The following is a 23,861-nucleotide window of genomic DNA, read 5'->3' as shown; positions in this document are numbered from 1 at the left end:
TCCCCCTAAGGAGTCAGCCCTTCCAGTCTCTCCTTTCATGACAATTTTGCCAGTTTCTAACCCTCTCTACCCTCCCATCTCCCCTCCAGATAGGAGATGCCAAAACAGTCTCAAGTGTCCACCTGATACAAGTAGCTCACTCTTCATCAGCATCTCTCTCCTACCCTTCCATGACTGATGAGTTGTCTTCAGGAATGGTTCCTGTCCTGGCCAACAGACGGTTTGGGGACCATGATCATGGGAATTCCTCTAGTCTCAGTCAGACCATTCAGTCTGGTCTTTTTATGAGAATTTGGGGTCTGCATCCCACTGATGTCCTGCTCCCTCAGGGGTTCTCCGTTGTGCTCCCTGTCAGGGCAGTCATCGGTTGTGGCCGGGCACCACCTAGTTCTTCTGGTCTCAGGATGATGTTAAGTCTCTGATTCTTGTGGCCTTTTCTGTCTCTTGGGCTCATAGTTATTGTTTGACCTCGGTGTTCTTCATTATCCTTTGATCCAGGTGGGTTGAGACCAATTGATGCATCTTAGATGGCTGCTTGTGAGCATTTAAGACCCCAGATGCCACATTTCAAAGTGGGATGCAGAATGTTTTCATAATAGAATTATTTTCCCAATTGACTTAGAAAACCCCTTAAGCCATAATCTCCAAACCCCCGCCCTTGCTCTGCTGAACTTTGAAGCATTCGGTTTATCCCAGAAACTGCTTTTGGTCCAGTCCAGTTGAGCTGACCTTCCATGTATTGAGTATTGTCCTTCCCTTCACCTAAAGTAGTTCTTATCTACTAACTAATCAGTAAATAACCCTCTCCCACCCTCCCTTCCTTCCCCCCTCGTAACCACAAAAGTATGTGTTCTTCTCAGTTTATACTATTTCTCAAGATCTTATAATAGTGGTCTTATACAATATTTGTCCTTTTGCCTCTGACTAATTTTCTCAGCATAATGCCTTCCAGGTTCCTCCACGTTATGAAATGTTTCACAGGTTCGTCACTGTTCTTTATCAATGCATAGTATTCCATTGTGTGAATATACCACAATTTATTTAACCATTCATCCGTTGATGGACACCTTGGTTGCTTCCAGTTTTTGCTATTGTAAACAGAGCTGCAATAAACATGGGTGTGCATACATTTGTTCGTGTGAAGGCTCTTATTTCTCTAGTGTATATTCCGAGGAGTGGGATTTCTGGGTTGTATGGTAGTTCTATTTCTAACTGTTTAAGATAACGCCAGATAGATTTCCAAAGTGGTTGTACCATTTTACATTCCCACCAGCAGTGTATAAGAGCTCCAATCTCTCCGCCGCCTCTCCAACATTTATTATTTTGTGTTTTTTGGATTAATGCCAGCCTTGTTGGAGTGAGATGGAATCTCATCGTAGTTTTAATTTGCATTTCTCTAATGGCTAATGATTGAGAGCATTTTCTCATGCATCTGTTAGATGCCTGAATATCTTCTTTAGTGAAGTGTGTGTTCATATCCTTTGCCCACTTCTTGATTGGGTTGTTTGTCTTTTTGTGGTTGAGTTTTAACAGAATCATATAGATTTTAGAGATCTGGTGCTGGTTGGAGATGTCATAGCTGAAAATACTTTCCCAGTCTGTGGGTGGTCTTTTTACTCTTTTGGTGAAGTCTTTAGATGAGTTATCTGGTTTAAGAGAGGAGTTTTTTAATTATGATATACTTCTGTCTCCACATGGAGGCGAACATAGTTCCAGGGATATTAGATAGTTTTTTAGACCAAGGTTCTATTTCAATAGATGCATCTCTATCTCCAGCTGAAGGATTATGTGTAGACCTTGAAGATGAGAACTCTGGGCTAGAAATATTACTAAAAGAGGGTAACATGACATTGGTGCTTATATTGTCTCTAGCCTAGCACTGTTAGGGTAGGTGGTTTTGAGAAAATAGTAAAATTAAATCCATATCTTACAAAAACAAGCCTGAATTATATATGGATTCTGGATGGATTAAAGATGTCAGTTTAAAAAGCATAACCATGGAAGTATTAAATATAAAAAAAAAGATATTTGTATAGATTGGAAGGCATGCAAAATACTACTGCAAAAGAGTTGCCTACTTAAATTAGAGTCAACCTGAATGATGTGGTTGGAGACAAGCTTCATTTGTGGATGTGGCACTATTCAAAATGAGAAGAAATAGCAGCAAACATCCATTTGTAATAGAAATGTGGAATGTCTGAAGTATGAATTTAGGAAATCTGGAAATTGTCAAAAATGAAGAGGAATGTATAAACATCAATATCCTAGGCATAAACATATATATCCTAGGACTGGTACTGACCATTTTGAATTGAACAATCATATGGTTATGGTCTACTATACCTGGAATGACAACTCAAAGAGGAATGGTGTTGCATTCATTGTCCAAAAGAATATTTCAAGACCTTTTTGGTCTTTAAAAGGGCAGGAAAGAAAGAAAAGACCAAAATGGATGTCAGAAGAGACTCTGAAAGTTGCTCTTGAATGTCAAGTAGCTCAAGTAAAAGGAAGAAAAGATGAAGTAAAAGAGTTGAACAGAAGATTTCAAAAGGTTACTTGAAAAGACAAAGTATTATAATGACCTGTGGAAAGACCTGGAGATAGAAAACCAAAAGGGAAGAACACCCTTGGCATTTCTCAAGCTGAAAGAACTGAAGTAAAATTAAGGCATCAAGTTGCAATAGTGAAGGATTACACAGGGAAAATATTAAACGAAGCAGGAAGCATCAAAAGAAGATGGAAGGAATATACAGAGTCATCATACTAAAAAGAATTATTTGACTTTCAACCATTTTAGGAGGTAGCATATGATCAGTTACCGATGATACTAAAGGAAGAAGTCTAAGCTGCAATGAAGGCATTGGCAAAAATAAAGCTACAGGAATTGACAGAATATCAATTGAGATGTTTCAACAAATGGAGGCAGTGCTGAAAGCGCTCACATGTCTATGGCAAGAAATTTGGAAGACAACTACCTGGCCAATCCACTGGAAGAAATACATATTTATGCCTATTCCCCAGAAAGGTGATCCAACCCAATGTGGAAATTATCGAACAATATCATTAGTATCACACACAAATAAAATTTTACTGAAGATCATTCAAAAGTGGCTGCAGCAGTATATTGACAGGGGACAGCCAAAATTCAAGCTGGATTCAGATAAGGACACGGAACAAAGGTTATCATTGCTGATGTCAGATGGATCATGGCTGAAACCAGAAGTACCTGAAAGATGTTTATCTGTGTTTTATTGACTGTGCAAAGGCATTTGGCTGTGTGGATCATATCAAATTATGGATAACATTGTGAAGAATGAGAATTCCAGAACACTTAATCGTGACTCTGAGGAACCTGTACATAGGTCCAGAGGCAGTTGTTCGAACAGAACAAGGAGATATTGCATGGTTTAAAGTCAGGAAAGGTGTATGTCAGGGTTCTATCCTTTCACCATACCTATTCAATCTGTATGCTGAACAAATAATCCGAGAAGTTGAACTATAGGAAGAACGGGGCATCAGGATTGGAGGAAGGCTCATTAACAACCTTCATTATGCAGATGACACAACCTTGGTTGCTGAAAGTGAAGAACTTGAAGCACTTACTGATAAAGATCAGAGACCACAGTTTTCAGTATGGATTACACCTTAACATGAAGAAAACAAAAAATCTTCACAACTGGACCGAGAAGCAACATCATGATAAAGGGAGAAAAGATTGAAGTTGTCAAGGATTTCATTTTATTTGGATCCACAATCAACAGCCATGGTAAGCAGCTGTCAAGAAATCAAAGGACACATTGCAATGGGCAAATCTGCTGCAAAAGACCTCTTTAAATTGATGAAAAGCAAAATGTTGAAGACTAAAGTGAGCCTGACCCAAGCCATGGTGTTTTCAATCGCTCCATGTGCATAGGAAAGCTGGATGATGATTAAGGAAGGCTGAAGAACTTTGAATTGTGATATTGGCAAAGAATATTGAATATACCATGGACTGCCAAAAGAGTGAACAAATCTGTCTTGGAACAAGTACAACCAGAATGCTCCTTGAAAGCAAGGATGGACAGGCTACTTCTTACACACTTTGGACACGTTCTCAGCAGGGATAAGTCCCTGGAGAAGGACGTCATGCTCATAGGTAAAGTAGAGAGTCAGAGAAAAAGAGGAAGGAGATGGATTGACTCAGTGGCTGCAACAATGGGCTCAAGCATAACATAGATTTTGAGGATGGCACAGGACTGGGCAGTGTTTCATTCTGTTATACATAGGATCTCTATGAGTTAGAACTGACTCAACAGCACCTAACAACAACAACATTTATATAATTTTGAAGTATGTGGGTAAGTCCTTGCTAAAGAAAATATGTCAGTAAGAATTTATGATAGTTGTACAATCTTTTCGAGTAGAACTACAGAGAAAATTTACAAAATAAGGATACACAACAGAGAAGACACACCATGTATTTATATCCACAATATATAAATGTATCCTACCATGGAAACTCTGGTGGTGTAGTGGTTAAGAGCTCTCCTGCTAACTAAAAGGTTGACAGTTCAAATCCAGCAGGTGCTCCTTGGAAACCCTATGGAGCAGTTCTACTCTGTCCTGTATGGTCACTAGGAGTCGAAATTGACTTGATGGCAACGGGTTTGGTTTTTTTTTTTTTTTTTTGATCAATAAATAGGAAGACAATAAACCCAATGGAAGGTGAAAAAAAGGTTGTAAATAGGCAGTTCAGGAACAAGAAATAAAAATACTGAAAATATATTCAATCTCTGTATGAATCAAAGAATATGAAAATATAAAAATAGATGATTTATGCATTAAGCACTTACTATATCTCAAGAAGCCCTTGTGATAAAATGGTTAAGCACTCAGCTGCTATCCCAAAAAGTTGGTGGTTAGAACCCACCCAGCAGCTCCATGGGAGAAAGATGTAGCAATCTGCTCCAGTAAAGATTACAGCCTTGAACACCCTATGGGGCAGTTCTACTCCATCGAATAGGGTTGCTCTCTGTGAGTTGGAATCAACTTGAAGGCAACTAATGACAGCAGCATTTGCTAAACTCTCTTATACATTATCTCATTGTAATTTTTATAATAGCCTATGACTTAAGACTATTAGTCTTCTCATTTTATGGGTGAAGAGACCAATGTTCAGAAAGCTGCATTAAAATTTGTGAGTTTGCAAAAAAAATGGATCTGTTTAATCTAAAAACCCAGGCACTGTGATCTTTAAGCTACAGTGTCTTTGCCATTAAATAAATTGTGACATTATTTTGTCTTTCTGCTTATAAAATTTTTTAATGACCAATAATATCCAGTTTTGACTCAAATGTGAAGAAAAGGGCTCATTCTTATCTGTAGGAGAAGTTTTTTAAGTATCTATTAAAATTTTAAACACAGCTGTCAGTTTTACACATATGTAAATGTATGCATACAGATGCATTGTAACATCATAGGTAATCATGTGAAATTTGTCACAATCTAATCCCTTAAATATTAAATCAGCAAAGTAATTATTAAATTACATGCAAGTCACCTCTGGTATTCTTTGCAATTGTCACAAAAAAACTTGATAAGGAATGATATCTATTACATATTACATACTAAGAAAAAGATAATTACAGAGTATTTGGCATCGTATAATGGCATTAATGTATAATATCAACAGGAACAAATCTTCAAGTGTTTGAATGTGAGTGCTCCCATATTACTCCGGATAGAGAAAAAACATATCTTGAGAACATACTATAAACTCTTAACACCGGCTAATTTGAAAATTGGAGTAAAAATGGAGGATTCGTTGGAAATATTAGGGCCGTTCAAAATGCCACTCTATACTACTGTCACCTTGATTCTTATAACATTAAACATGTATTAGATTTAAAATTAAGAAAGGAAAATCAAAACTAAATTTTCTAGTACTCTTCTGATATTCAAAGATATTGAAATCCCTTATTTTATTTATGTATTCATTCATTTTGCCTTACGCTGGTGGATATATATGAATGAATAAAACATAGGTAGCACTCCCAAATTAGGGTCCGCTGTGGAGTAGTTCAGTTCTGGATTTCACCAGACCCAAGGGACTGAGGAGAAATGATCTCTTGAGTGTAGAACAAGTGCCATATGCATATTAGGAAAATTATACACAGTCAAAGGGAGACTAGGTTGATGGTACAAGCTGATTGGTATGTTTTTACTTTTATCTCATTATATTGCTTAGCTTTCCAGAAAACTCTGTGTTATGACATCATTTACAGTTTTGGAATTTATCTTTTCTTGCACCTTTCCTTTCTTCATGCTAATCTCTGGGGAATTTATTCCGTGACCAGAGAAGTTAAAATTGTTTTATTTTGGGGTAGTGTTAAATCTTCATCTTATCCAGAGAGCTTTGAAATGCTTCAACTTCCAGTCTCTTAAAGCATTATTCACTGGACATTTACCTAAAGAACTCTTAGTGTTAAAATAAGTAGCTTTTATTGGAGTTCAGGTCCAGAGCAATGTGTTTTTGTGGAAAGATAAGAGAAATTTCTGTTACTTGTAACAAAAGCTGCTAACAAACTGATATGGAGTCCAGTCTGTGTTTTCTTTATGCTAGAGGCTCTTCTGTGATAGAGGCAAGGGTGGACCAAGTGACAAAAAGTTCCTCTGAAGGACATGATGCATGTATTATTTTTCATTTTTTAAATAAATTAAGAAAAATCCAGGATAATATTTTGGACTGGAACCATCAGAAATATCACATCTTTATGGGTGTGCCTGAATTTTTTCTTCTAACTGCCATGTCTTATGATCGTTATATTGCCATCTGCAAGCCCCTTCATTACACCAGCGTCATGAACAAGAAAATCTGCACCCTGCTTGTTCTTTGTTCATGGCTGGGAGGATTCCTGACCATTTTCCCACCACTCATGCTTATCCTCCAGTTAGATTTCTGTTCTTCCAATGTCATTGACCACTTCTCTTGTGACCACTTCCCCATCTTACAACTCTCATGCACAGATACCTGGCCTTTAGAGATGATTGGCTTTTACCTTGCTTTTGTTACTTTGCTATTCACTTTGGCATTAGTGATTCTATCCTACTTGTGCATCGTTATCACCACTCTGAGGATCTCTTGTGCCAGTCAGAGGAAAAAGGCTTTCTCCACTTGTTCTTCTCATATGATTGTCATTTCCATCTTTTATGGCAGCTGCATATTCATGTATGTCAACCCTTCAGCAAAGAAAGAGTAGCTGTTCTCAACACTCCCATTGCCCCCATGCTGAGCCCCTTCATTTACACCCTGAGGAACCAGCAAGTAAAACAAGCCTTCAAAGACTTGATCCATAAAATAGGATTTCCAGAAAATAAATGAAAGTATTTATTGGCATGAATGAATGTTATTATGAAGGTTCAATGAAAAATAAATGAAATTCTAGCCTTCTTTTAATCTTCACTATCCTAAATCCATCTCTCCACTACCCCTAATGGCGAACTCAAATACTTAAACGTTCTTTTTAACACAGAAGTGTCTATGTTGTGCCTTCCTTTAAAACTTTCAGTAAATTCTATGTAATCGTCGATTTATCTTTCTGAATAGAAAACCAGTGACTATAAGATATAATCCATTTGGCTAATTATCCCGAACATTAAGAATGTTTTACATTGTAATCACTTAAAAGAGCAGTTTTAATTAACTCTTAAATTTTCTGTTACTAGCACAATAAAGTAGTTTCTTCTTAGAAATTATATGAAATATGAAATTTGACACCATGTTTTGTACACTCCCTGCAGTGTCTGTACAATTATTTCCACTTATCTGATGGACTTGGGTATTATTTTCCTACTTACAAGTAATTGAAAATTCATAAATACTCTGTTTCCTAGTTATGCTGAAGACGTGTTATCTCTGGCTTTTTATAATCTCCTCGTTATCTGTATTTGTTTTTGAAAATGTATAATAAAGATGAATATTTAGGGAGCCACCATTACCATTATATAACCTGCAAGTCTGATTGATGTGTAATAAATAATAAAAGCTCCTCTGAAGAGAATACCTACTCTGTGCATTTACTCAACTAGGTAAGTTCTATACTATATTTTATTTACTAGGTATATGGCATACTAAACATGATTATCTTCCTTTTAAAAATGTGTAAATTCATTCTCAATTTGAGTAACTTACTTGAGGCTACTGAGCTATAGTATCTAGTGTGATAGCCTGAAGTAAAAAACAAAACAAACAACAGAAAAAAAAAGCTTGAGTTTGTTCTAGTTTTATACATAGTTGGAACTCTGAAATGACCCACAGATTTTGTATAGATTCCGAAGAATCTGAACAATTTTTTTTATTATTCAAATTATCTAATTTGAGTGTAAATGTATTATTGAATGTAGGCAGGGAAGATACTAACTCCAATTATTATTTTGGAATATAAGGTACAACGTTATTCAATCAAAATAAGGTACACTCTTCATTTTGCTATTGCTGGTGAGCAGTAGCAGAGTGATCTCAAAAAAAGCATAAAGAATTAGCAGTATATGGCAGCAAAAATTTGTATTAGAAGGCAGATTAAAAATAATAAGATTCATATATGTATTTACAACAATGTGGTAGATTCTTAGCTTTAAAAAATGGCATAGAGTACTGAGAAGAAATCTGAATTTGGAGATAAGATATTTGGGTTCTTGTCTTTGTCTGGGGGGCAGGGGAATAAAGGGGAAAAACTTCAGACTTAACTGTTGTTGTTAGTTTTTATTCCCTGTCTCACAGGCTCTCTTTTCCAATTTCAATACTAATGTGTGTTATGTTTTATATTCCTCAGTGTTTTGTATACATTCCTCTTCTGGAAATTTTGATTTCCTGAATTAATCCCATTGAGCCAGTGGCAGTTCAAATAGATAAAACTTTAAGTATCTGTGCAAGTAAAATCTGTGTAGAAACCATGTCATAGAGTTTCAAAACACCTTCTGACATTTTTCCTCTTTTATATTTTTGCTCCTTTCTCACTCTCTGCAATTATATATTCCTCAAGGGTAAAATGAGACATATCTGTAATAGGGCATCATAAGATCCTATGTTCGGTGGGAAGGGGAGGGCATGGTTTCAGGAATGCTGGCTTCCCTGGATTACAACGATGGCATTTTTACCATCCTAGGCATTCTGAGTGTGTGTGAAACTATACGAATAGCAGAGGTAAGTTGGGCATATAAAAGGCAATGAATATTTCCCTATTCTTAGCATTGATTTGTTTTGTATCAACTTTTAATGAAATTAAATAGGATATATAAAAAAACTTAGGGGTTAAAATTTAAAACCAAATATATTAAAAAGTATTTTTAAAAAGTTGAGTATTATTTTATTAATTTATTCATTACCCATTAATTAAAAGCAGACAACTGCTGTCTCTGTGTCTGTGTCTCTAATTGTACGTAGGCTGTGCAGTTTAAGGGAACAGAATTGCATTTCAGGCAGTCTGACATTACATTTAACACTTGCTAGCTATAGGAATTTATTTAAGTCACGTAACTTCTCCCAGCCTTAGTTTTTTCATTTAAGAATAAAGATAAAAATTTCATAGCAATTGTTACAAAGAATAAATGAGATAAATCATAAAATCTTTAGTCTTTCAGTGAAATGGTGCCTTTGAAAATTCACAAATATGAATATCTTTTCCAAAGTCGAGCATTTATTCCAATTAAAATAAAGACAAATTTAATTAAACCGTTACTTTTAAGCACCAATTTAGTATGATAGAATTTATGAAACACTTTCATTTATGTTATTTCAGTTAATTCTCGAAAACACCCTTGACATTTCCACTTCATTTTTAAAAGAAATTCAGGAACTCACTCAAAGTCACAAATCCATGATGTGGCCTGTTTGGATTTTTAATGCACGTCTCTCTATCCACAAAGCCCATATATTTTCTAGGATAATAAATTGACCTTATAATACCAAAAGTGGAAAATTAATATTAAGTTTTGATACTGTAAGTTTATTAATAATTATTTCCTTTTCTTGTTTCCCTGGCAGGGAAGTGGTTAAGAGCTATGGCTGCTAACCAAGAGGTTGGCAGTTCGAATCCACAGCCACTCCTTGGAAGCCCTATGGGGCAGTTCTACTCTGTCCTGTAGGGTTGCTATGAGTCGGAATTGACTTGATGGCAATGGGTATCTTGTTTCTGTGTGAAATGGTCTGTTATATTATAGGTGGCAAATTAATGAACTCAAAGTGTGAGGTTACAAGCTGATATTCTCCATAAACTCTTACATGTATGAATGTTGTTTTGTTTCTGAAGTTATCATTAAATGTGACTTTGGGATGTCTATTTACCTTTCATTTATTTCTATACACACTTGTATAAAATCTGAGAAATGAACCTGCCCGTCTTTATTGAAATGAAGAAATATAAATTATTTAACTTTTTCCAGGGAAACAATAAAATTTCTATGAAAAATAGTAAAAAAAAAAAAAAAAGAAAAAAATTCTAATAAAACAGTTCTGCCAGCAAGTCAGCACCGTCCCCTGTGGAGACTTTGTTTCATTCGGGAAGAGGAAAGGTCTCAGATGAGCCCCGTGTTATTCAAAGCCAAGAATGATTGAGCAGTGCCAAATGTATATTTTAGTGTAATTATGAAGCTATGTTGAATGTTGCTCACAACACTATATTAGACTCTTTTCCTTTTTCTAATGTATTAGCATAAACACTAAACAAATCTTTAAATTCAGTAAAGTAAAAAGAAACAGGGTGACATGGTCAGTAAAGCAAATTGCTTTGGAGATTCGCTCTGTCCTTGTTTTTCTAATGGCCTTTAATGAGACTTAACTAAAGAAGAGAGAACTGAGTGAACATAGAGGAAGATGACAAAAGTAGGCTTTCAAAGTCATTAAATCACCAACTGGCATTCCCTCCCAGTGTAACAAAAAGCACTAAAAAGAAAGAAAGAAAAAAAAAAAAGACACACAGAAAAGAAGTGGAACCAGTCAAAAGTTCATCTTAGTTTGTCAAAGGTATATCCTTCGATCTTCAAATCTAACTTGACCTTTAAAATAAAGTTCTTTTCTTATTTTGTGCATCAAAGAAATTGTCTTCAGTATTCAAAGGGAGATTGTTAGTATTTACTTGATGGTAGGGATTTTGGAAGAGCAGAATCTAGGAGTGCTTTGAGAAGGAAGGCCCTGAAAATCCTTTCCAGTCATTTTACTTAACCAGTGTTACAGATTACTGTTAATTTGTATTTAGAATGATTCACAGAGTCTGTCTCAGGGGTCCTTTGAAGGTAATTAAGAATCTATTTTGAAGAAATGGGTGGAAAGAAATGTAAAGCTTGGTAACATGACCCATGTTCAGCCAGGGAAAAATAGGGATCTGCACTCAGCAATACAAAGCTGAAATGTTGAGTTAAATCTTGAAGATGTCCTTCACTACCCTGAGTACATCCTTGGGATGACTTAAGACTCTACAAATCATATAACCTTGTGGAACATTGAAGTTTATTTCTCTCTAAGGATTATGAACGGTGAACATTTTTATCAGCTTATTTGATGTTGGGAAATAAATATAATTCGTTGGGTTTCCAAAACATTTTTACATAAAAGTTTGATGTACTGCCACTAGTCTTATGGTATTGGATCATGTCCTGCTAGAGTTTCTTTTTGCTAGGCTTTTTTTTTTTTTTTTAAAAGTCCTTGCAGACTGGGTATAGAAGTGTTAATTCTTTGTGATGCTCAAGTAAACTATCTCTTCATACATTTCTTTGCAGCTCTTTGTACACTTCTTCAGAGCTTTAATCAATCTTCAGAATGAGTAAGTCATGGTACCATTACTCAGAAAATGCTAAAGTTAAGAGGAAAAACAGATACTTTTTTTTTAAAGTTGTATACATTTAAAAATACTGTGCAATGATAATGTTACTCACTGCATAATAATAATTATAAAACAGTAGTAATAATAACCCTTGGTTCCCAAAGCCAGTAAGCTATTGAAGGAACTTCAATCTTGAGATTGAAATAAAATCTTTCGTATTTGATGAGGATGTCCTTTGAGACTTTAAGTTGTCATGAAAAACTAGTGATTTAACGAACAGTGACCTCTGAAAAGGAAGAATGATGTCACTGAACTAACAGAGTGAATTGAGAGGACGGATTGTAAAGTAATTTAAAGGGAAGTAATTTTAAAAAATGTTTTATGAAGTTTGTTTTTAATTTTATGTATCGATAATATATAAAAATAATATCAATAATATTTTCTTCCTTTGCATATCATTTGTTTGCAATTTATTTAATACAGAGAGTTTGGGCCAAACATTATTGGTAAATGGGAAAATAATTTATCTTGCAAAACATAGACATGAATTTAAGAAACATCCAAGCTATAATATAGCATAAAATAGAGAACTGCACATGATGTCAATGTCTGGTTCAACAACAAACTCAACTTCTGTTTGTTTGCTTATTTGACAAGTGTTTATTTTAAACCTACTATATATTAAGCAGAAAACCCTGGTGGCATAGTGCTTAAGCTGCTAACCAAAAGGTCAGTAGTTCGAATCCACCAGGCACTCCTTGGAAACCATATGGTTGCAATTATTTTGATGATTAGACACTGTCCTAACTCTCAAGAATGCACATAGTAGTGGGAAAATTCACATATTTCAGCGCAGTGTGTTAAGGATGGTGGGTTTGGGAAGAATAACTGTAAGGTGATTATGGAGACACATGCAATGGACATAAAATCCACGGCTGTGTTGAGTTAAGTAGGGAATTGGTTTTGGTTGTCATTGCAATGTGCTACCCACAAAGCTATTTACATCCACATATATTATTTCATTCCAGTCTCACAAGCACTCTTAGAAAGGTTATTATTACTAACGAGGAACAGAGAAACTAAGTAGCCATTGGTGGTAGTACTGACATCTTGTAAACACCTACCTGCAACTTGGTAATCAAATCCTAGCTGAGATGGGAGCAGCGGGAGGTGTATGGTGACGACAAGGTAGAGAAAAAAGATACCAGGATAAGAGAGGTCAGCATCATGTAAACGAGATGGAAAAACAAGTCTAAGATTCACTTGCCTAGAAGGCCAGAGAATGTAAAAGCCAATTTTTAAAATTAATAGTGTTATTCCTATGCTATTTCTCTTGGTACTGAATTTATCTTAGACATGGTCTTTTGCAAAGGTCATACATCTTAATCCCACAGGTTTTCAGCTCTGTGGTTAAGGAACATTTTTTCAGTAGTTTAATCCTTGTATCATTTTCATTAAATGCTGGATATTTTTCTAAATGCTACAATACATTAATTCATTTTTGGTAGTTCGTTGCCATCTAGTTGATTCCGACTCGTTGTAACCCCACGTGTGCAGAGTAGGCTACTCGATAGGATTTTCTAGGCTGCGACCTTTCAGAAGCAGATTGCCAGGCAAGTCTTTCAAGGTACCTCTGAATGGATTCAAACTGCCAACCTTTCAGCCAACCTTTTGCTTATTAGTTGAGTGCTATATGTTTGTACGACCTGGGGAGTCCTATTAACTCATTTAATTCATTAACTCGTTTAATGCTCATAAAAACCCTATGAGGTAGACAGGTATACAGAGAAAGAAACAGTATATTTACAGATGAAGAGACTTAAGCATAGAGAAATTAATGATTTTCAGACCTAGTAAATGCCTTGGACTGAAACCCAGAGCTTCTCACTCTTCCCTATGAAAACACCTATAGTAAAACCTTTTAAATTGTATTTTAAAAAAAGAAAAATTAAAACGTGATATTTTAAAAACACATGTAAATAAAAAATTTTAAAACCAACTTCCTTGGAGTATACCTATGTATCTGTTTGACTGAGGGTAAGGGTTCTGTACTAATGCTAATTATTTCCATTGTTGTTGTAGTTAGATGCCATCAAGTAGATTTTGACTCATAGTGACCCATGTGACAGAGTAGAACTGCCCTATAGAGTTTCCTGGGCTATAATCTTTAAGGAAGCAGATCGCCAGGTCTTTCTCCCTCTGAGCTCCTGGGTGGGGTTAAACTGCCAACCTTTTGTTTAGCAGCCAACCACTTAACCATTTGTGCCATCAGGGCTCCTTATATTATTTTACGAAGAAAGGGAAATGAATCGTATAGGAATAAGTGTTATAATAACACATAAATAGCCTGAAATGTCATAAAATATTCCAGATTCAGGCACAATCAATCAGTTTTAAACCCCTCCCATTTCTCTCACCCTTGGCTTCTACCTGTTTCTCCCAGCCATACCTAACATCTGAGCTTGCTGGTGACAATGGCTTCAGTATCTCTGACTTTCAATAAGGTAGTTAGTAGGTGTTGGAAAAGCAAAAGTGGATAGATGACTAAGGACAAGAGTCAGAATGTAAGAAATGTCAAACTCTCCTTCCCTGTTCTGAGAAAAGTTAAATCTTTAACTGACTTTTTGTCTTTTGTACCCATCTACTCTCCCAAAATAAGAAAAAAATAAAAATAAAGTAGGAAACTTTCACTGGGGTTGAAGCAATGATACAAAGGTGCTTCTGCTTAAGGAAGAACATTGCGGCATGTCTCTTTGAAAGTTTAGAGGTAGTATTTTGGGTCAGAAAAGTTGGGTTAAATACCCTGCCCTATCACTTTATGCAGTGTGATAATGTCAAGTTTTTTGAGCTTTTTTTAAATCACTTTAAGCAGTGTGATACTGTCAAGTTTTTGAGTTTGGTTTTGTAACTGGCTTTCACCCAAGTGTTCACCTGTGAAATAAAAGAAACTAAAGCATTGCTGTCATTATGTGGGTGCTTTAAATTTCCCTTGAAGGTGAAATAACATACGCTTTTAGCCAACTTCCAGCTCCACACGTGGATATTTTGTTAATGTAGTCTTCTTTTCAAGTTTGTCCTTTGTGCTTTCTCCTACAGATCTGGCAGGAGAAAAACAAATAAGCAACTGAAGAATGAGAAACCATACAGCAATAACAGAGTTTGTCCTCTTGGGATTGTCAGATGACCCAAAGCTTCAGAGTGTGATTTTTGTCTTTCTGTTCATCACCTACATGCTCAGCACCACTGGAACCCTGACCATTATCAGGCTCACACTGCTGGATTCCCGCCTCCAGACACCCATGTATTTCTTCCTCAGGAATTTCTCCTTATTAGAGGTTTCATTCACAACTGTCAGTATACCCAAGTTCCTGGGCACCATTATTACAGGAGATAAAACCATTTCCTTTAACAACTGCATTGCTCAGTTATTCTTTTTAATTCTCTTGGGGATCACAGAGTTTTACCTTCTGGCTGCCATGTCCTATGACTGCTATGTGGCCATCTGCAAACCCTTGCATTATGTGACTATCATGAATCGCAGAGTCTGCACACTGCTTGTCTTCTCTTCGTAGCTGGCTTCATTTTTTTTTTTTTAATTAACTTTTATTAAGCTTCAAGTGAACGTTTACAAATCCAATTAGTCTGTCACATATAAGTTTACATACATCTCACTCCCTACTCCCACTTGCTCTCCCCCTCTTGAGTCAGCCCTTTCAGTCTCTCCTTTCTTGACAATTTTGCCGGCTTCCCTCTCTCTCTATTCTCCCATCCCCCTCCAGACAAGAGTTGCCAACACAATCTCAAGTGTCCACCTGATATAATTAGCTCACTCTTCATCAGCGTCTCTCTCCCACCCGCTGACCAGTCCCTTTCATGTCTGATGAGTTGTCTTCGGGGATGGTTCCTGTCCTGTGCCAACAGAAGGTCTGGGGACCATGGCCGCCGGGATTCCTCTAGTCTCAGTCAGACCATTAAGTTTGGTCTTTTTATGAGAATTTGGGGTCTGTATCCCAATGATCTCCTGCTCTCTCAGGGGTCCTCTGTTGTGCTCCCTGTCAGGGCAGTCATCGATTGTGGCCGGGCACCAACTAGTTCTTCTGGTCTCAGGATGATGTAGGTCTCTGGTTCATGTGGCCCTTTCTGTCTCTTGGGCTCTTAGATGTCGTGTGGCCTTGGTGTTCTTCATTTTCGTTTGCTCCAGGTGGGTTGAGACCAATTGATGCATCTTAGATGGCCGCTTGTTAGCATTTAAGACCCCAGGCGCCACATTTCAAAGTGGGATGCAGAATGATTTCATAATAGAATTATTTTGCCAATTGACTTAGAAGTCCCCACAAACCATATTCCCCAGACCCCCGCCCTTGCTCCGCTGACCTTTGAAGCATTCATTTTATCCCGGAAACTTCTTTGCTTTGGTCCAGTCCAATTGAGCTGACCTTCCATGTATTGAGTGTTGTCCTTCCCTTCACCTAAAGCAGTTCTTATCTACTGATTAATCAATAAAAAACCCTCTCCCACCCTCCCTCCCTCCCCACCTCGTAACCACAAAAGTATGTGTTCTTCTCAGGTTGGCTATTTCTCAAGATCTTATAATAGTGGTCTTATACAATATTTGTCCTTTTGCCTCTGACTAATTTCGCTCACCATAATGCCTTCCAGGTTCCTCCATGTTATGAAATGTTTCACAGATTCGTCACTGTTCTTTATCTATGCGTAGTATTCCATTGTGTGAATATACCACAATTTATTTACCCATTCATCCGTTGATGGACACCTTGGTTGCTTCCAACTTTTTGCTATTGTAAACAGAGCTGCAATAAACATGGGTGTGCATATATCTGTTTGTATGAAGGCTCTTGTATTTCTAGGGTATATTCCCAGGAGTGGGATTTCTGGGTTGTATGTTTTTTTTTTTTTTTTTTTATGGTAGTTCTATTTCTAATTGTTTAAGATAACGCCAGATAGATTTCCAAAGTGGTTGTACCATTTTACATTCCCACCAGCAGTGTATAAGAGTTCCAATCTCTCCGCAGCCTCTCCAACATTTATTATTTTGTGTTTTTTGGATTAATGCCAGCCTTGCTGGTGTGACATGGAATCTCATCGTAGTTTTAATTTGCGTTTCTCTAATGGCTACTGATCGAGAGCATTTTCTCATGTATCTGTTAGCTGCCTGAATATCTTCTTTAGTGAAATGTGTGTTCATATCCTTTGCCCAATTTTTGATTGGGTTGTTTGTCTTTTTGTGGTTGAGTTTTGACAGAATCATGTAGATTTTAGAGATCAGGTGCTGGTCGGAGATGTCATAGCTGAAAATTCTTTCCCAGTCTGTAGGTGGTCTTTTTACTCTTTTGGTGAAGTCTTTAGATGAGCATAGGTGTTTGATTTTTAGGAGCTCCCAGCTATCGGGTTTCTCTTCATCATTTTTGGTAATGTTTTGTATTCTGTTTATGCCTTGTATTAGGGCTCCTAGGGTTGTCCCTATTTTTTCTTCCATGATCTTTATCGTTTTAGTCTTTATGTTTAGGTCTTTGATCCACTTGGAGTTAGTTTTTGTGCATGGTGTAAGGTATGGGTCCTGTTTCATTTTTTTGCAAATGGATATCCAGTTATGCCAGCAACATTTATTAAAAAGGCTATCTTTTCCCCAATTAATTGACACTGGTCCTTTGTCAAATATCAGCTGCTCATACGTGGATGGATCTCTGCCTGGGTTCTCAATTCTGTTCCATTGGTCTATGTGCCTGTTGTTGTACCAGTACCAGGCTGTTTTGACTACTGTGGCTGTATAATAGATTCTGAAATCAGGTAAAGTGAGGCCTCCCACTTTCTTCTTCTTTTTCAGTAGTGCTTTGCTTATCTGGGGCTTCTTTCCCTTCCATATGAAATTGGTGATTTGTTTCTCTATCCCCTTAAAATATGACATTGGAATTTGGATCGGAAGTGCGTTAAATGTATAGATGGCTTTTGGTAGAATAGACATTTTTACTATGTTAAGTCTTCCTATCCATGAGCAAGGTATGTTTTTCCACTTAAGTATGTCCTTTTGAATTTCTTGTAGTAGAGCTTTGTAGTTTTCTTTGTATAGGTCTTTTACATCCTTGGTAAGATTTATTCCTAAGTATTTTATCTTCTTGGGGGCTACTGTGAATGGTATTGATTTGGATATTTCCTCTTCGGTGTTCTTTTTGTTGATGTAGAGGAATCCAAGTGATTTTTGTATGTTTATCTTATAACCTGAGACTCTGCCAAACTCTTCTATTAGTTTCAGTAGTTTTCTGGAGGATTCCTTAGGGTTTTCTGTGTATATAATCATGTCATCTACAAATAGTGATAAGTTTACTTCTTCCTTGCCAATCCGGACACCTTTTATTTCTTTGTCTAGCCTAATTGTCCTGGCTAGGACTTCAAGTACGATGTTGAATAAGAGCGGTGATAAAGGGCATCCTTGTCTGGTTCCCGTTCTGAAGGGAAATGCTTTCAGGTTCTCTCCATTTAGAGTGATATTGGCTGTTGGCTTTGCATAGATGCCCTTTATTATGTTGAGGAATTTTCCTTCAATTCCTATTTTGGTAAGAGTTTTTATCATAAATGGGTGTTGAACTTTGTGAAATGCTTTTTCTGCATCAATTGATAAGATCATGTGGTTTTTATCTTTTGTTTTATTTATGTGATGGATTACATTAATGGTTTTTCTGATATTAAACCAGCCTTGCATACCTGGTATAAATCCCACTTGGTCATGGTGAATTATTTTTTGATGTGTTGTTGGATTCTATTGGCTAGAATTTTGTTGAGGATTTTTGCATCTATGTTCATGAGGGATATAGGTGTATAATTTTCTTTTTTTGTAATGTCTTTACCTGGTTTTGGTATCAGGGAGATGGTGGCTTCATAGAATGAGTTGGGTAGTATTCCGTCATTTTCTATGCTTTGGAATACCTTCAGAAGTAGTGGTGTTAACTCTTCTCTGAAAGTTTGGTAGAACTCTGCAGTGAAGCCATCCGGGCCAGGACTTTTTTTGTTGGGAGTTTTTTGATTACCGTTTCAATCTCTTTTTTTGTTATGGGTCTATTGAGTTGTTCTACTTCTGAATGTGTTAGTTTAGGTAGGTAGTGTTTTTCCAGGAATTCATCCATTTCTTCTAGGTTTGCAAATTTGTTAGAGTACAATTTTTCATAATAATCTGAAATGATTCTTTTAATTTCATTGGGTTCTGTTGTGATGTGGTCCTTCTCGTTTCTTATTCGGGTTATTTGTTTCCTTTCCTGTATTTCTTTAGTCAGTCTGGCCAATGGTTTATCAATTTTGTTAATTTTTTCAAAGAACCAGCTTTTGGCTTTGTTAATTCTTTCAATTGTTTTTCTATTCTCTAATTCATTTAGTTCAGCTCTAATTTTTATTATTTGTTTTCTTCTGGTGCCTGATGGATTCTTTTGTTGCTCACTTTCTATTTGTTCAAGTTGTAGGGACAGTTCTCTGATTTTGGCTCTTTCTTCTTTTTGTATGTGTGCATTTATCGATATAAATTGACCTCTGAGCACTGCTTTTGCTGTGTCCCAGAGGTTTTGATAGGAAGTATTTTCATTCTCGTTGCATTCGATGAATTTCCTTATTCCCTCCTTGATGTCTTCTATAACCCAGTCTTTTTTCAGAAGGGTATTGTTCATTTTCCAAGTATTTGATTTCTTTCCCCTAGTTTTTCTATTATTGATCTCTAGTTTTATTGCCTTGTGGTCTGAGAAGATGCTTTGTAATATTTCGATGTTTTGGACTCTGCAAAGGTTTGTTTTATGACCTAATATGTGGTCTATTCTAGAGAATGTTCCATGTGCGCTAGAAAAAAAAAGTATATTTTGCAGCAGTTGGGGGGAGAGTTCTGTATAAGTCAATGAGGTCAAGTTGGTTGATTGTTGTAATTAGATCTTCCGTGTCTCTATTGAGCTTCTTACTGGATGTCCTGTCCTTCTCCGAAAGTGGTGTGTTGAAGTCTCCTACTATAATTGTGGAGGTATCTATCTCACTTTTCAATTCTGTTAAAATATGATTTATGTGTGTTGCAGCCCTGTCATTGAGTGCATAAATATTTAATATGGTTATGTCTTCCTGATCAATTGTCCCTTTTATCATTATATAGTGTCCTTCTTTATCCTTTGTGGTGGATTTAAGTCTAAAGTCTATTTTGTCAGAAATTAATATTGCTACTCCTCTTCTTTTTTGCTTATTGTTTGCTTGATATATTTTTTCCATCCTTTGAGTTTTAGTTTGTTTGTGTCTCTAAGTCTAGGGTGTGTCTCTTGTAGGCAGCATATAGACGGATTGTGTTTCTTTATCCAGTCTGTGACTCTCTGTCTCTTTATTGGTGCATTTAGTCCATTTACGTTCAGCATAATCATAGATAAATAAGTTTTTAGTGCTGTCATTTTGATGCCTTTTTATGTGTGTTGTTGACAATTTCATTTTTCCACATACTTTTTTGTGCTGAGGCATTTTTCTTAGTAAATTGTGAGATCCTCATTTTCATAGTGTTTGACTTTATGTTAGTTGAGTTGTTACGTTTTTCTTGGCTTTTATCTTGAGTTATGGAGTTGTTATACCTTTTTGTGGTTACCTTATTATTTACCCCTATTTTTCTAAGTAAAAACCTAACTTGTATTGTTCTATATCACCTTGTATCACTCTCCATATGGCAGTTCAGTGCCTCCTGTATTTAGTCCCTCTTTTTGATTATTGTGATCTTTTACCTATTGACTTCCATGATTCCCTGTTATGTGTATTTTTTTTAAATTAATCTTAATTTGTTTGTTTTTGTGATTTCCCTATTTGAGTTGATATCAGGACGTTCTGTTTTGTGACCTTGTGTTGTGCTTATATCTGATATTATTGGTTCTGTGACCAAACAATATCCTTTAGTATTTCTTGTAGCTTTGGTTTGGTTTTTGCAAATTCTCTAAACTTGTGTTTATCTGTAAATATCTTAATTTCGCCTTCATATTTCAGAGAGAGTTTTGCTGGATATATGATCCTTGGTTGGCAGTTTTTCTCCTTCAGTGTTCTGTATATGTCGTCCCATTCCCTTCTTGCCTGCATGGTTTCTGCTGAGTAGTCTGAACTTATTCTTATTGATTCTCCCTTGAAGGAAACCTTTCTTTTCTCCCTGGCTGCTTTTAAAATTTTCTGTTTATCTTTGGTTTTGGTGAGATTGATGATAATATGTCTTGGTGTTTTTCTTTTTGGATCAATCTTAAATGGGGTTCGATGAGCATCTTGGATAGATATCCTTTCGTCTTTCATGATGTCAGGGAAGTTTTGTGTCAGGAGTTCTTCAACTATTTTCTCTGTGTTTTCTGTCCCCCCTCTCTGTTCTGGGACTCCAATCACCCGCAGGTTATCCTTCTTGATAGAGTCCCACATAATTCTTAGGGTTTCTTCATTTTTTTAAATTCTTTTATCTGATTTTTTTTCAGCTATGTTGGTGTTGATTCCCTGGTCCTCCAGATGTCCCAGTCTGCATTCTAATTGCTCGAGTCTGCTCCTCTGACTTCCTATTGCGTTGTCTAATTCTGTAATTTTATTGTTAATCTTTTGGATTTCTACATGCTGTCTCTCTATGGATTCTTGCAACTTTTTAATTTTTCCCCTATGTTGTTGAATAATCTTTTGAGTTCTTCAACAGTTTTATCAGTGTGTTCTTTGGCTTTTTCTGCAGTTTGCCTAATTTCGTTTGTGATGTCTTGAAGCATTGTGTAAATTAGTTTTTTATATTCTGTATCTGATAATTCCAGGATTGTATCTTCATTTGGGAAAGATTTTGATTCTTTTGTTTGGGGGGTTGGAGAAGCTGTCATGGTCTGCTTCTTTATGTGGTTTGATATGGAGTGCTGTCTCTGAGCCATCACTGGGAAACTAGTTTTTCCAGAAAATCCGCTAAAAAAAAATGCAGTCAGATCCCTATCAGAGTTCTCCCTCTGGCTCAGGCTATTCGGATGTTAATGAAGCCGCCTGGGGAGGGTGGGGGAGGGAACAGAGAGATAGGAGAGTAGCACCTCAGAATATAGCCAGAGTTGCTTGTCTTGCTTGGAATGACTATTATATCTGAGATTCCCGTGGGGCGCGTCGCCTATGTGTGCTGGCTGTGTGGAGATTGCCCCCGGGGGGTCTGGCCCGCTGGAGTCACGGTCAGATCCTCCGCTTCCAGCCCCACGCCCAGGGTCAAGACTCCCCTACTGGGACGGTGCACTCTCGACTCCAAAATCAGTCGCTTCCTTCCGGGGACTTCTTGTCCCTCCAGCTGCGTTGCCGTGCCACCCTCGAGAACTGATTGTGCCCCCTCCCGGGGTTAGTTCAGGTGGGTGGAGGAGCTCCCCGTGCTTGTGCCGTGACCGAGTGTCCCGGCTGGGACGCTGTTCTTCCCGCTCCAATACCAGTCGCTGCCTCCCGGGGACTTCTCCTACCGGCTGCTTCCCACGCCGCCCGTGCGACCCGGCCGGGCCCCCTCCCGGGGTTAGTTCAGGGGGTGGAGCAGCTCTCCGTGTTTATGCCGTACCTGCGTCCAGTCCAAATCCCGGCGGGATGGTTCCCCGGCTGGGACGCTGCTCTCCCAGTTCCAAGACCAGTCACTGCCTCCCGGGGACTTCTCCTATCAGCTGCGTCCCATGCCGCCCGCAGAACCGGCTGGTTCCCCTCCCGGGGTTAGTTCAGGGGGGTGGAGCAGCTGTCTGTGCTTGTGCCGTACCTGACTGGCACGCTGGCTCCAGGCTCTGAAAACAATCGCTGCTTCCCCATATTAGTTCGTTCTCTGTCTCTAAATCTGTGTTTGTTGTTCAGGGTTCGTAGATTGTTATGTATGTGATCGATTCACTTGTTTTTCCGTGTTTTTGTTGTAAGAGGGATCCGAGGTAGCGTCTGCCTCGTCCGCCATCTTGGCTCCGCCCCCGGCTGGCTTCATTCTTAATCGTATTCCCTGTGCTCATGTTGCTGTTAAAGCTTGATTACTGTAGATCTAACATTATTGACCATTTTACCTGTGATTATTTTCCCCTGCTGCAACTTTCTTGTTCAGATACAAAATTCCTGGAGATAATGGGTTTTTCCTATGCTGTGTTTACTCTAATGTTCACATTGGCATTAGTATTTCTGTCTTACATATATATCATCAGAACAATTTTGAGGATTCCTTCTGCTAGTCAAGAGGACAAAGGCCATTTCCACATGTTCTTCCCACATGATTGTTGTATCCATCTCTTATAGTAGCTGCATTTTCGTGTACATTAAACCCTCAGCAAAAGACAGGGTGTCTTTGAGCAAGGGAGTAGCTGTGCTAAACATCTCAGTAGCTCCCATGCTGAACCCCTTTATTTATAGCCTAAGGAATCAACAAGTCAAGCAAGCTTTCATGGACTTGGCAAGGAGGACTGTATTTTTCACAAGGAAATGAAAAGATGATGTGTCGTGAATTAGAGGCACACTGAAGGGCAATTTAAAAATAAACATGAATTTTCAGTATCCTGTTCAAATCAAAATGGCCTCCCTTTCATTCATGTTCATGCGTTCTTTTTTTTAATTTTTCCCTAATAATTCACAGGGATATTTGTTTAATATATTTCCCATCTTCTTAAAATGCTTCTTTTATCTTTCTAACTCCTCCTTCTTCTAGACAGGTTTGTTAATCATAATTTCTCTAACAATAATTATTTTGAAAGGCAAAATTATGTTTTGAGTTGTGGCTAGCAAAACAATAATCCTACAAATATAGGAGCCACTCTAAAAATATTGATATAATATTTCACTTATTATACAGAGAACATAATTTTTTCATTTGTATTTATTTTTGACAGGAATTTGCCTCACCATCTTGTAGCTTCTCTAGGAAATATGGGTGTGGGGGATTCCATATAATTTAAAGAAAAATGCAAATACATTTGTTTGTAAAAGCAAAAAAAAAAAAATTATTCCTCACTTCAATATGTTAACCAGAAAAACCAAACCCGCTGCCGTCAAGTCAATTCCGACTCATAGAGACCCTATAGGACAGAATAGAACTGCCCCATAGAGTTTCCAAGGAGC

At 37.3% G+C, this 23,861-nt stretch overlaps 2 pseudogenes; both read left to right on the top strand.

The window, feature by feature from the left end:
- The first annotated feature begins 5,696 nt into the window (after window positions 1-5,696).
- On the top strand, window positions 5,697-7,462 carry LOC135228443 (olfactory receptor 6C3-like; annotated as a pseudogene).
- A 7,116-nt stretch (window positions 7,463-14,578) lies between these two features.
- Window positions 14,579-23,420, top strand: LOC100658077 (olfactory receptor 6C1-like; annotated as a pseudogene).
- Window positions 23,421-23,861: the final 441 nt, after the last annotated feature.

The sequence above is a fragment of the Loxodonta africana genome, chromosome 22 (assembly GCF_030014295.1).
Source record: "Loxodonta africana isolate mLoxAfr1 chromosome 22, mLoxAfr1.hap2, whole genome shotgun sequence".
Taxonomy (NCBI): Eukaryota; Metazoa; Chordata; class Mammalia; order Proboscidea; family Elephantidae; genus Loxodonta; species Loxodonta africana.
This window is presented reverse-complemented; position numbering and strand designations above follow the sequence as displayed.